The sequence below is a fragment of the Bison bison genome, unplaced genomic scaffold (genome assembly GCF_000754665.1).
Source record: "Bison bison bison isolate TAMUID 2011002044 unplaced genomic scaffold, Bison_UMD1.0 scf7180017864466, whole genome shotgun sequence".
In the NCBI taxonomy this organism is placed as follows: domain Eukaryota; kingdom Metazoa; phylum Chordata; class Mammalia; order Artiodactyla; family Bovidae; genus Bison; species Bison bison.
In genome coordinates this window covers 472907-482356 of record NW_011495027.1, presented here as the reverse complement: position 1 = coordinate 482356, position 9450 = coordinate 472907, and positions in this window count along the sequence as shown.

Sequence of the window (9450 nt, the reverse complement as noted above, 5' to 3'; positions counted from 1 at the left end):
CACCCCATGGACTGCAGCCTACCAGGCTCCTCCGTCCATGGGATTTTCCAGGCAAGAGTACTGGAGTGGGGTGCCAGTGCCTTCTCCAGTTAAGTTGCTTTAGTTGTGTCCAACTCTTTGTGGCCCTCGGGACTTAGCTTGCCAGGTTCCTCTGTCAATGGGATTCTTTAGGCAAGAATACTGAAGTGGATTACCGTGGCCTCTTCCAGTGGATCTTCCCAACCCAGAGATCGAACACACATCTCTTACATCTCCTGCATTGGCAGTCAGGTTTTTTACCACTAGTGCTACCTGGGAAGCCCTCATAGTAGATCTAGACCAAATCATCTTTCTTTCCAGCTGTATATTTGCTGTGGCTTATGTGACAAAATCAGCAAGGAGGATTTGGGATCCCTACCCACATATTGAAAATGAGAACTAGATAAAAGATAAATAGAAAATATATGGAGTAGAATCTTTAGGAACCTTATTTGGCTCAGCTCCCATAAAGGCAGTATGCTTAGTATAGGTATGGGCCAGATAGATGAGCTATAAATAAAATATGTTTCTCTTCTTGTAGTAAACTTTGCCCATTGAGCCTTTGGGAGCCAAGTAACAGTAAACAGTTGGTGGCTGGATCAAGTGTTAAGGAATTGGGGTCCATGTTTTAACCATTAAATTTTCCAGGGTCTTTGTATTGGCACCATCATCAAAGAGACATTACAGGATATAAATGAAATGACATATAAAAAGGATTTTGCTTATTTTCTTCTTCCTACAAATTTTCATTCTTAAGGTCTTGAATGGAGCAAATTGTAAGTAAAATGTTAAAATAAGCAGTGTTGGGTTTGGCATCCTCAATTCTACTTCTCTGTCACTTGATATTCATCTTCTCTTTGTCCATTTTGGCAGATTCTTTGTTGAGCTAATCACATGAATCATGTTTCTCCTTTATTCATTTCACCTTCACAGATATGAGACTTTCGGCCTATGATGGGAATCATGCATCTTAGCACCCTCAAGCAAATAATAACATTAAGGAATGTTATTGTGATCAAGCCAACAAATTATCATGTCTCATCCAAAAACTCACCTCACACCATGATGACCGAGTATAGGCTCTTTAAGAAAGAATTTTCTTCTACATTAACTCATTCAGAACTAGCTACTCATGAAAAATAGGCATCTACTAATAAGATGCTTTTTCACTGCTATTTCATTTTAAGGAGGACTATTGAGGATTAGGGCCTTCCCTGGTGCTCAGATGGTAAAGCATCTTTCTATAATGTTGGAGACCCAGGTTCGATCCCTGGGTCAGGAAGATTCCCTGGAGAAGGAAATGGTAACCCACTCCAGTACTCTTGCCTTGAAAATCCCATGGACAGAGGAGCCTGGTAGGCTAGTCCATGGGGCCACAAAGAGTCGGACATGACTGAGTGACTTTTATTGAGGATTAAGAGCGTCCCCGGTGGCGCTATTTGTAAAGAGCCTGCCTATCAGTGCAGGAGATGTAAGAGACACAAGTTCCATCCCTGGGTCAGGAAGATCCCCTGGAGGAGAGCATGGCAACCAACTCCAGTATTCTTGCTTGGAAAATATTATGGACTGGGGAGCCTGGCTGGCTACAGTCCATAGGGTTGCAAAGAGTCAGACACTACTGCAGTGACTTAGCACACACACAGTGTCACAATTAAATGGGATTCCAAACAATGAATTCTTAGGTGAAATTTCAGTTATGGGAATGATAAAGGTGTATAGCTTATAGAAATTGCTCAAGATATAGTTGCTGACTGATTGAATAAATGGAAAGATGAACATATGAATGCGAGGTATTTTGGAAAGGGATGACTTAATAGAATTTCTTAAACGACTTGAAAATATTCCCCTGGACTTGATTGCTATTTCAGAAACTGAAAACCTTAACCTACCTTCTACATATCCTTGTTTCCAAGAATGCCTGTGGGAGATCTGGCAGTATAACACATCTGGGGTGGGAGAAGGGAATGAGTCACTGACCTTGGGTGATACCTGGAATGCGATCTGCAGACAGGAGTACACCTCTCTTTTAAAATGTTTCATTCTTACAAAGCTTCTGAGCATTTATGGCTTTAAGGCAGGAATTCTCTCAGGCTTAAGACATAAATTAAAGCCATACAGTGTCAGCTTCAATAAAGGCCTCTGTTTTTCACAGTTTTTGACTTCTACTTAGAAAGACAACACTGTGCTGAGAGGTTACTCTTTCTGAACAGTCTCATCATTTCATTCAGCTATTCTCAACTCCCCTTCAAAAGACTCTCCCACTAGAATTGCATGAATATTGTGCACCCAAGGTGAATGTATGTTTAGAACAACAAAATATTGATTTTTCATTGTGTAACTTCCATTTAATTTAAGCCAAAATGCAAGAAGGGGAAAGAGTTGGTAAGAGAGGACACTGATCTAACCCTTTCTAGTGATCCTTCAAAACTTCACACACTTCCAGTGTTGAATTTTGTTGACAGATACTTATTTCAGTCACATTTTTATTTTATACAACTCTTCAAAGTCTGGTTTTAAAACAAAAAAATCTAAAATCTTTCTTAAAGCTTGGCTTCTCTAGCCCAGGGTGATTCTAAAAATTGACATGGTGAACACTAAAAACTAGCTGTTTGCCCAATTCTGTGTAATTCATCATAGTTGGTTTAATTCTCAGGACTTACTCCAAAATAGCCTCTAAATGTGTTGGCTGCTCCATAAATGCATGAAAAAGACAGCTCTCTACCACCTCCAGCAACATGCACTGTTTTACAATCCTGTTATTATTCCAGCCTAAGTGTAACTTCAAATCCTCTTGAGCAATGTTCTACCATTTGTATATTCTATTATCTTGCTAAACATTTCCTAATCTGCTTTTCTCTTCATCCCCAAAGGTCAGAAGCATTTTCCCAAGATATTTTTCTCAGTTAACCTTATTTTATAAAACTACAGTAAATACATTTACCAATGGTTATTTTGCTGTCTTTGTCTCTGCCTCATTTACTTGAGGAATTGTTGAAGTCTTTGGCATCTGATTAGTTTAGATCAGGAGATTTTCCAATATTTTTCTCAGGTTTTATCATTTTTATCTCCTAACAGATAAGGTAGTCATTCTCCTGATTGTTAACTTTTAGGTTTTTTTTTTTTTTTTTTAATCTATCCATTTGTTAATTTACTGATCTCAAGTCTCAATAATGCAAAAACAACAACAACTACAACAACAAAAGCAAAAAGCAAAAAAAAAAGCCTTCTCTTTTGCTACCAGGCTATACTTAGTACTTTATCATGGATTTTTCACAATAACTTTGTGAGGTTGGTTCTACTATTCTCATTTTCCTGATAGAACAAGAGGCTCAGAGAAGTTGGATAACCTACTCAAACTTACACAGATAAATAGCACAAGCAGACCTGCAACCAATAAGCTTTGCTTTCAAAGCATTTTAGCCACCATATTATTCTATGTTTATCAACGGATCACTGTTTTGAGACAACATGCTAACTGAAGAAAGAGAAAAACAAATTTAAAAAGATACATAAATTGCCTTCACAAAGCTTGCAGTATACAGCAGTAGAAGAAAAAAGAAATCTATATACACCAAAAACTGTAATACCTGGTATAAATTTGACACAAGTCTGGGAAAGATAAAAGCCCTTCACATAGAGGCAGAAAAGTTTCTGATGATTGAGGATGGTGGGTCAAAAGAGATTTTTTCATAAAAAGGAGAAAGGAGGCTAGGGCAAATTTATTGAGTCACATAATTGCACAGTCTGAGAGTAGATCTGAAGTCCACTAAACTTGATCTTGTGTTTCAATGGTGTAGTTAGACAGTTAGACCCTATTTTTTTTTTTTTTTTCTCCTTCTATTTCTTAGACTTACAGTTTCAGTATTGGTCATTCCTCTCTCTGATTCCAAAGCTTTGAGGAAACATACTTCTTGACTTATGCCCAGCAAGAGAAAAACTGCTTCACCAATAATTCACTCAAAATGTATGGAATTTTTATTGGTCATGATAAGCCTGACTTGAGTTATCTATCTCCCAAATCAATCATTGTTGCCAAAGAAGGAAGGTATGCTAATTGGCTTAATTTAATTAAGGACTGGCCTTCCATTCTAGATGGGGTCAGTTGGAGGTGCAAAGCACACAGCAGAGAAAATCAGGATACTATCAGAAAAGGGAAGAAAGTAATGCCCCTCACTAAAGATTTGTGGCTTCAGATCTCGTGATTTGTACATACTCTGCAGTAAACAGAAAATTTACTATTTAATAACTTGAAATTGTGAAGTGGCACTCTCAAAACCCATTTATCAATATGTTTCCATTGAGCTGATATGTAATGATTCTTTATAAATTAACAATCCACTATAATGAAAATATGCTTTATTTTCTTCTGAGTTTTTCTTCTCTTGTCCCCATCAAAAGAACTATGTTCCCTAGCTAAAAGAGCACAGTTTAAACCCATCTTCAGAATGCCTTTCCTGGTTACCTTACCCTACAATGCTCTTATTGTCAAATTCTGATACTGTCCTCTGCAGTTCACTGACAAGTTAGTATTATTGTTTGTAGTATATTTGTTTTGCGTATATGGGTTGCCTCATCAATCTGTTGATAATCTTCCTGAATCCTGTACCTGACTATCCAGGCTAGTTTGCATTAAAAATAAAGAACATTTGTAACTGCAATAACAAACACAGTTCATTTTTGGTAGTGCTTCTTAACTTGGTCAGGTGGCAGAACACTTAGGACTTGGACTTATTACATTATAAAATGAGATATAAATACATCTGATGTATATTCATTTTATTATATGTATATATTATTTTGATACATTAGATATCACCCTAGAATTTATACAGATGATAATAAAAAGCAACAAAGAGTTATGAAAAAAATTTGAGATGAAAAATATAAAATTTTATTAGTCTATGTGTTGACGCTTTTCTGTTATATTTTGCTTTGCTTTGTTTTTTGATGAAGTAGGGAAATGTAAGCCTTTTGAAATAGTAGCACTATGATTCAGCTCACAAGGCCTTGGAGTTCTATGGATCCACAGTGGCAAAATGTTGTATTTCTCCTGACATCAAACTATGAGACATGGAATGGCTACCTGTGTTATTAATTACAGTGGAGTTCAGACTGCCTTAATTACACTCTTAAGTACATGGTCTCAAAAACTCAAATGAATTCCAAAGTCAATGCTTTGAAAGCCCAGTACATCTTGTTTTGATCTTCAGACACTTAATCCTATCTTCCTATTATATTTTCCTAGAACACTAAAGAAGCATATACATAGATTAGAATAGTTGTAAACATTTTCAATGCTGTTGATATCTACCTAGATACTTTCATCTTCATTAAACAATAAAAAGAAGATAAGACAATATACCAACATTTATTTATCTCCAGTTAGGTGTCCGGTAATTTTTATGGCATAATTTATACACTCATTTATTCATTCCTTTGTGGTGGTGTTTAGTCGCTAAGTTATGTCTGACTTTTTTGCGACCTCATAGACTGTATCCCACCAGGCTTCTCTGTCCATGGGATTTTCTCAGGCAAGAATACTGAAGTGGGTTGTCATTTTCTTCTCCAGAGGATCTTCCTAACATAGGGACTGTTAGGAGAACTCACATCTCCTGCATTGGCAAGCAGGTTCTTTACCGCTGAGCCTTATCAAATACTTTTTTGAGAGCTAGCACACAACAAAACAGACTGACAAAAAGAAGTAGCAAAAATAGATATACTCCCTACATTTATGAAGGATATATGTTATAGTGGGGAGGACAAAGTCAAAGTGAAAGTGAAGTTGTTCAGTCGTGTCTGACTCTTTGCGACCCCATGGACTGTAGCCTACCAGGCTCCTCTGTCCATGTGATTTTCCAGGCAAGAGTACTGGAATGGGTTGCCATTTCCTTCTCCAGGGGATCTTCCTGACCCAGGGATTGAACCCAGGTTTCCCACATTATAGGTAGATGCTTTTACTGTCTAAGCCACCAGGAACTATTACTAACCAAATTCATAATTGCAAATGGTTTTGGGAAGGAGTAAAATGTGATTTTATCCTCAACAATCTTTAAGAAGCATGCTGTTCCCTATTTATAAATGAGTAGGCTAAGGAACTTGTCCAAACCTTTAAGATTAGTAAAGGTCAGCAGGGCTGCCAAGAATTGCTGGGCAAGTGTCATTCTATATCACTTCTGGGGATAGGGGCCATCATTCAGACCCACGGCAATGTGGCTGAGGCTTTTAGAGTGTTGTAAGTTACCATCCGCACAACCTAAGCATGGCCTTGAGTCAGGGAAAAGATTGGGTTTTTAATTTGTCCACATTACTTTGGTTACTAAAGATTTTCAACATTACCATATCTGAAATGTGTCAATTTTCTCATTAAAATAATTATCTATGAAAAATAAGATGTGTGGGATAATATTTAAACAACACTCTGAAACATAATTGCCCATCCAATTAATAAAAGAATGTTTGGGTATTCAGCATATGTGGAAAAAAAAAAAAAACTGCGAAAAAGATGTTTTCTGGTCTCATAGAGTTTTCAGTAGACCAGGAAAATAGATAAAAATGTGACTGATCCTTATGATACAATAAACTTAGAAGGCATTTTGTTGTAGTAAAGAGTTTTTATTTGCTTCTCCAAGCAATCATATTAAGTATGGGATAGACATTTGGCAAGATAACCAGAATGCTTGCATTAAAATGCTTGAATTTTCTATTCTGTTTAAGGGTCAACCACAGCCATGTGGTGGCTCAGATGGTAAAGTGTCTGCCTGTAATGCAGGAGACCCAAGTTCGATCCCTGGGGCAGGAAGATCCCCTGGAGAAGGAAATGACGACCCATTCCAGTACTATTGCCTGGAAAATTCCATGGATGGAGGAGCCTGGTAGGCTACAGTCCACGGAGTCACAAAGAGTCTGACACTACTGAGCTTTCTCACTTTCTTTCTTACAGCCACTTTAAGGACAGAGTTATGCTGTGTGTTACACAAGATTTAGGATTGTTACTCTGGGAGGATAAAGATGCATGAAAAAAATTCCTCAAGTCTCAGGAAATTCAATTAGAAGGCTTTTACAAAAGATTGATTTAAGGTAATAAGTTCTTAGTTTATGGTAATGAGAATTTTTAAAAAGGGGGAGGGGGATAAGTTCATAAAAACATGTACTGTTTAGAAGGAACATCAAGGTCTCTTTTTGTTTTCCTGCAGTTACAGCTTTGTGAGGCAAGTAACACTTAGTAAATCTTCCTTACATTTTCACTGTAATACAAATGAACAATCTTACATAGTTCATTTCTCAGCTCATTTTAATTAGTATCAGAATAGGAGAATGGGTATCTCAGGCTGTTAGTAATTTGATATAGAACTTTTCACCTCCAGGTCAATGGTAAGTGAAACACATTTACATATTTTTAAGTGGATTTATTGCTCTTGAAGGGAGTCCAGTTGTAATCCTTCACACTAGAACACGTTATTGCCAGAAAGCCCACAGGCGTTGAAACATTGATCAGGAAGTAACAAGGAGAAAGGGTTCAATTTCAAGTGCTCTTCAGTGTGTGGCTTGCCTTACAAGATCTTCTTAAATTGTTTTAATTAATCCTAATTATGATTCTATTTTTAAAGACTGATATCTATCTGATAAATTGGATATAGACCAATAAGCTGGACTTATTTTAATTTAGAATATGAGCTATCTAATTATTCAGAAATGATTATCTATATCAGAAAAAGCAAGGAATTTACTACAGAGCTCACTTTGAGGTAGGGCATTAAAGAATGAGTATTCAAGAAACTGTATTACAAATTTTAGTAATAGGAAGGTGGCTTTTAAAATTAGAAAACAATAGTGCTGCATATATTAATCTTAGTATCAAGGGGATTAGAAGTTACTTTTTCTCGATGTGTGTGCCCCACTTAACTCCCCTAGAAATGGTCATAATGGATTCAACCCTGTTTGATTTCCCCAGCCTCCAAGGCAACACATCCATGGCAACAACTAAGCATCATTATAGTTACTCAAATGTGAAAAAATAATAATTTCTTAACTCCCTTTAACCTCAGCTCTTAGTAGACAATGTAAAAAAAAAAAGCAATAGGTTCTATCATCACTGTATATAAGCTCTGTCAGACATATTATGAGGAGAGGAACAAATAATAATAAATAAAGCACAATAACTGTGTTTTAGCTTAAAGTACACCAAATGAAATACTTAGAAAAAGAACTCACAGGAAGTTTACTGGGGACATACTCTCAAGGATCATGAGTGAGAAACAGTGGGGTGAAATAAAGAAGAAGCAAGACCAACCAAAGGTGAATGGATAGATCATCGCCATGGGCAAATGGTGTTCCATCCTGCCAGATTTTCTAAGGGGGCCAAAGAAATGTGTCTTAGAATTGTTCCCTTGAAAAGGGAAGTGATGTTATTCATTGGCTCCATTTCTCCAATTGTTAAATGTGAGACCTTATTGGCAGGAACTACCCCACACTGCCCAGTTGCAGAGGTGTGACTGGCACAGGGAAACAATCATGTGGCAGCAACAGGGCAGCCTCATGGGGTATAAATAAAGCAATGTAGGTCCCCCTATGCAAGTCTGGTCAGAGCCTACATGTGACTGAATGGTGCAACAGACGCTAGGGAAAAAGAAGAGGCTGAGAGAATGTCAAGTAGTCAGGGTGGAATGTCTACCATCTATCACACTCTGCCCTCATAGTACTCAATAGCCAATGCCTCTCTAAAGAGGTACATTTTCTTTCAAGGGAAGGAACTTGAAAATAAGAAAATCTTAAGATATTGTTTAAGATGCATCATTTTAGAACTATAATACAGAATAAGCAGATAGGTAGAGATAAATACATAAGTTTGGAAACAGATAAATTGTAGTTTGAACACTGCCTCAGATTCTTATTCATTGTGTGGTATTTGTCAACTCAGTTTCCTTATCAGTCTGGTGGGGGAGGGGAGGTAAAACAGTCACTAATGCATGCAACAATGCTGAATATGCTGAATATTAAATGAGAATATGCATTTTCTAGAAAAAGTAGCATACCGGGGGGTGGGGGGTGGGGAAGATGGTTAGCTATTGAACATGGTAAAAACTGACAATCCTCCTGTTTTTTTAAACTAAAATTAAAAGATGCTTGCTCCTTGGAAGGAAAGCTATAAAAAAACTAGACAGCATATTAAAATGCAGAGACATCACCTTGTCAACAAAGGTCCCTATAGTCAAAGGTATGATTTTTCTAATAGTCATCTATGGATGTGAGAGTTGGACCATAAAGAAGGCTGAGTGCCAAAGAATTGATACTTTCAAGTTGTGGTTTTGAAGAAGACTCCCTTAGAGTACAAGGAGATCACACCAATCAACCTAAAGGAAATCAGTCCTGAATATTCATTGGAAGGACTGATGTTGAAGCTGAAGCTCCAATACTTTGGCCACCTGATGCTGA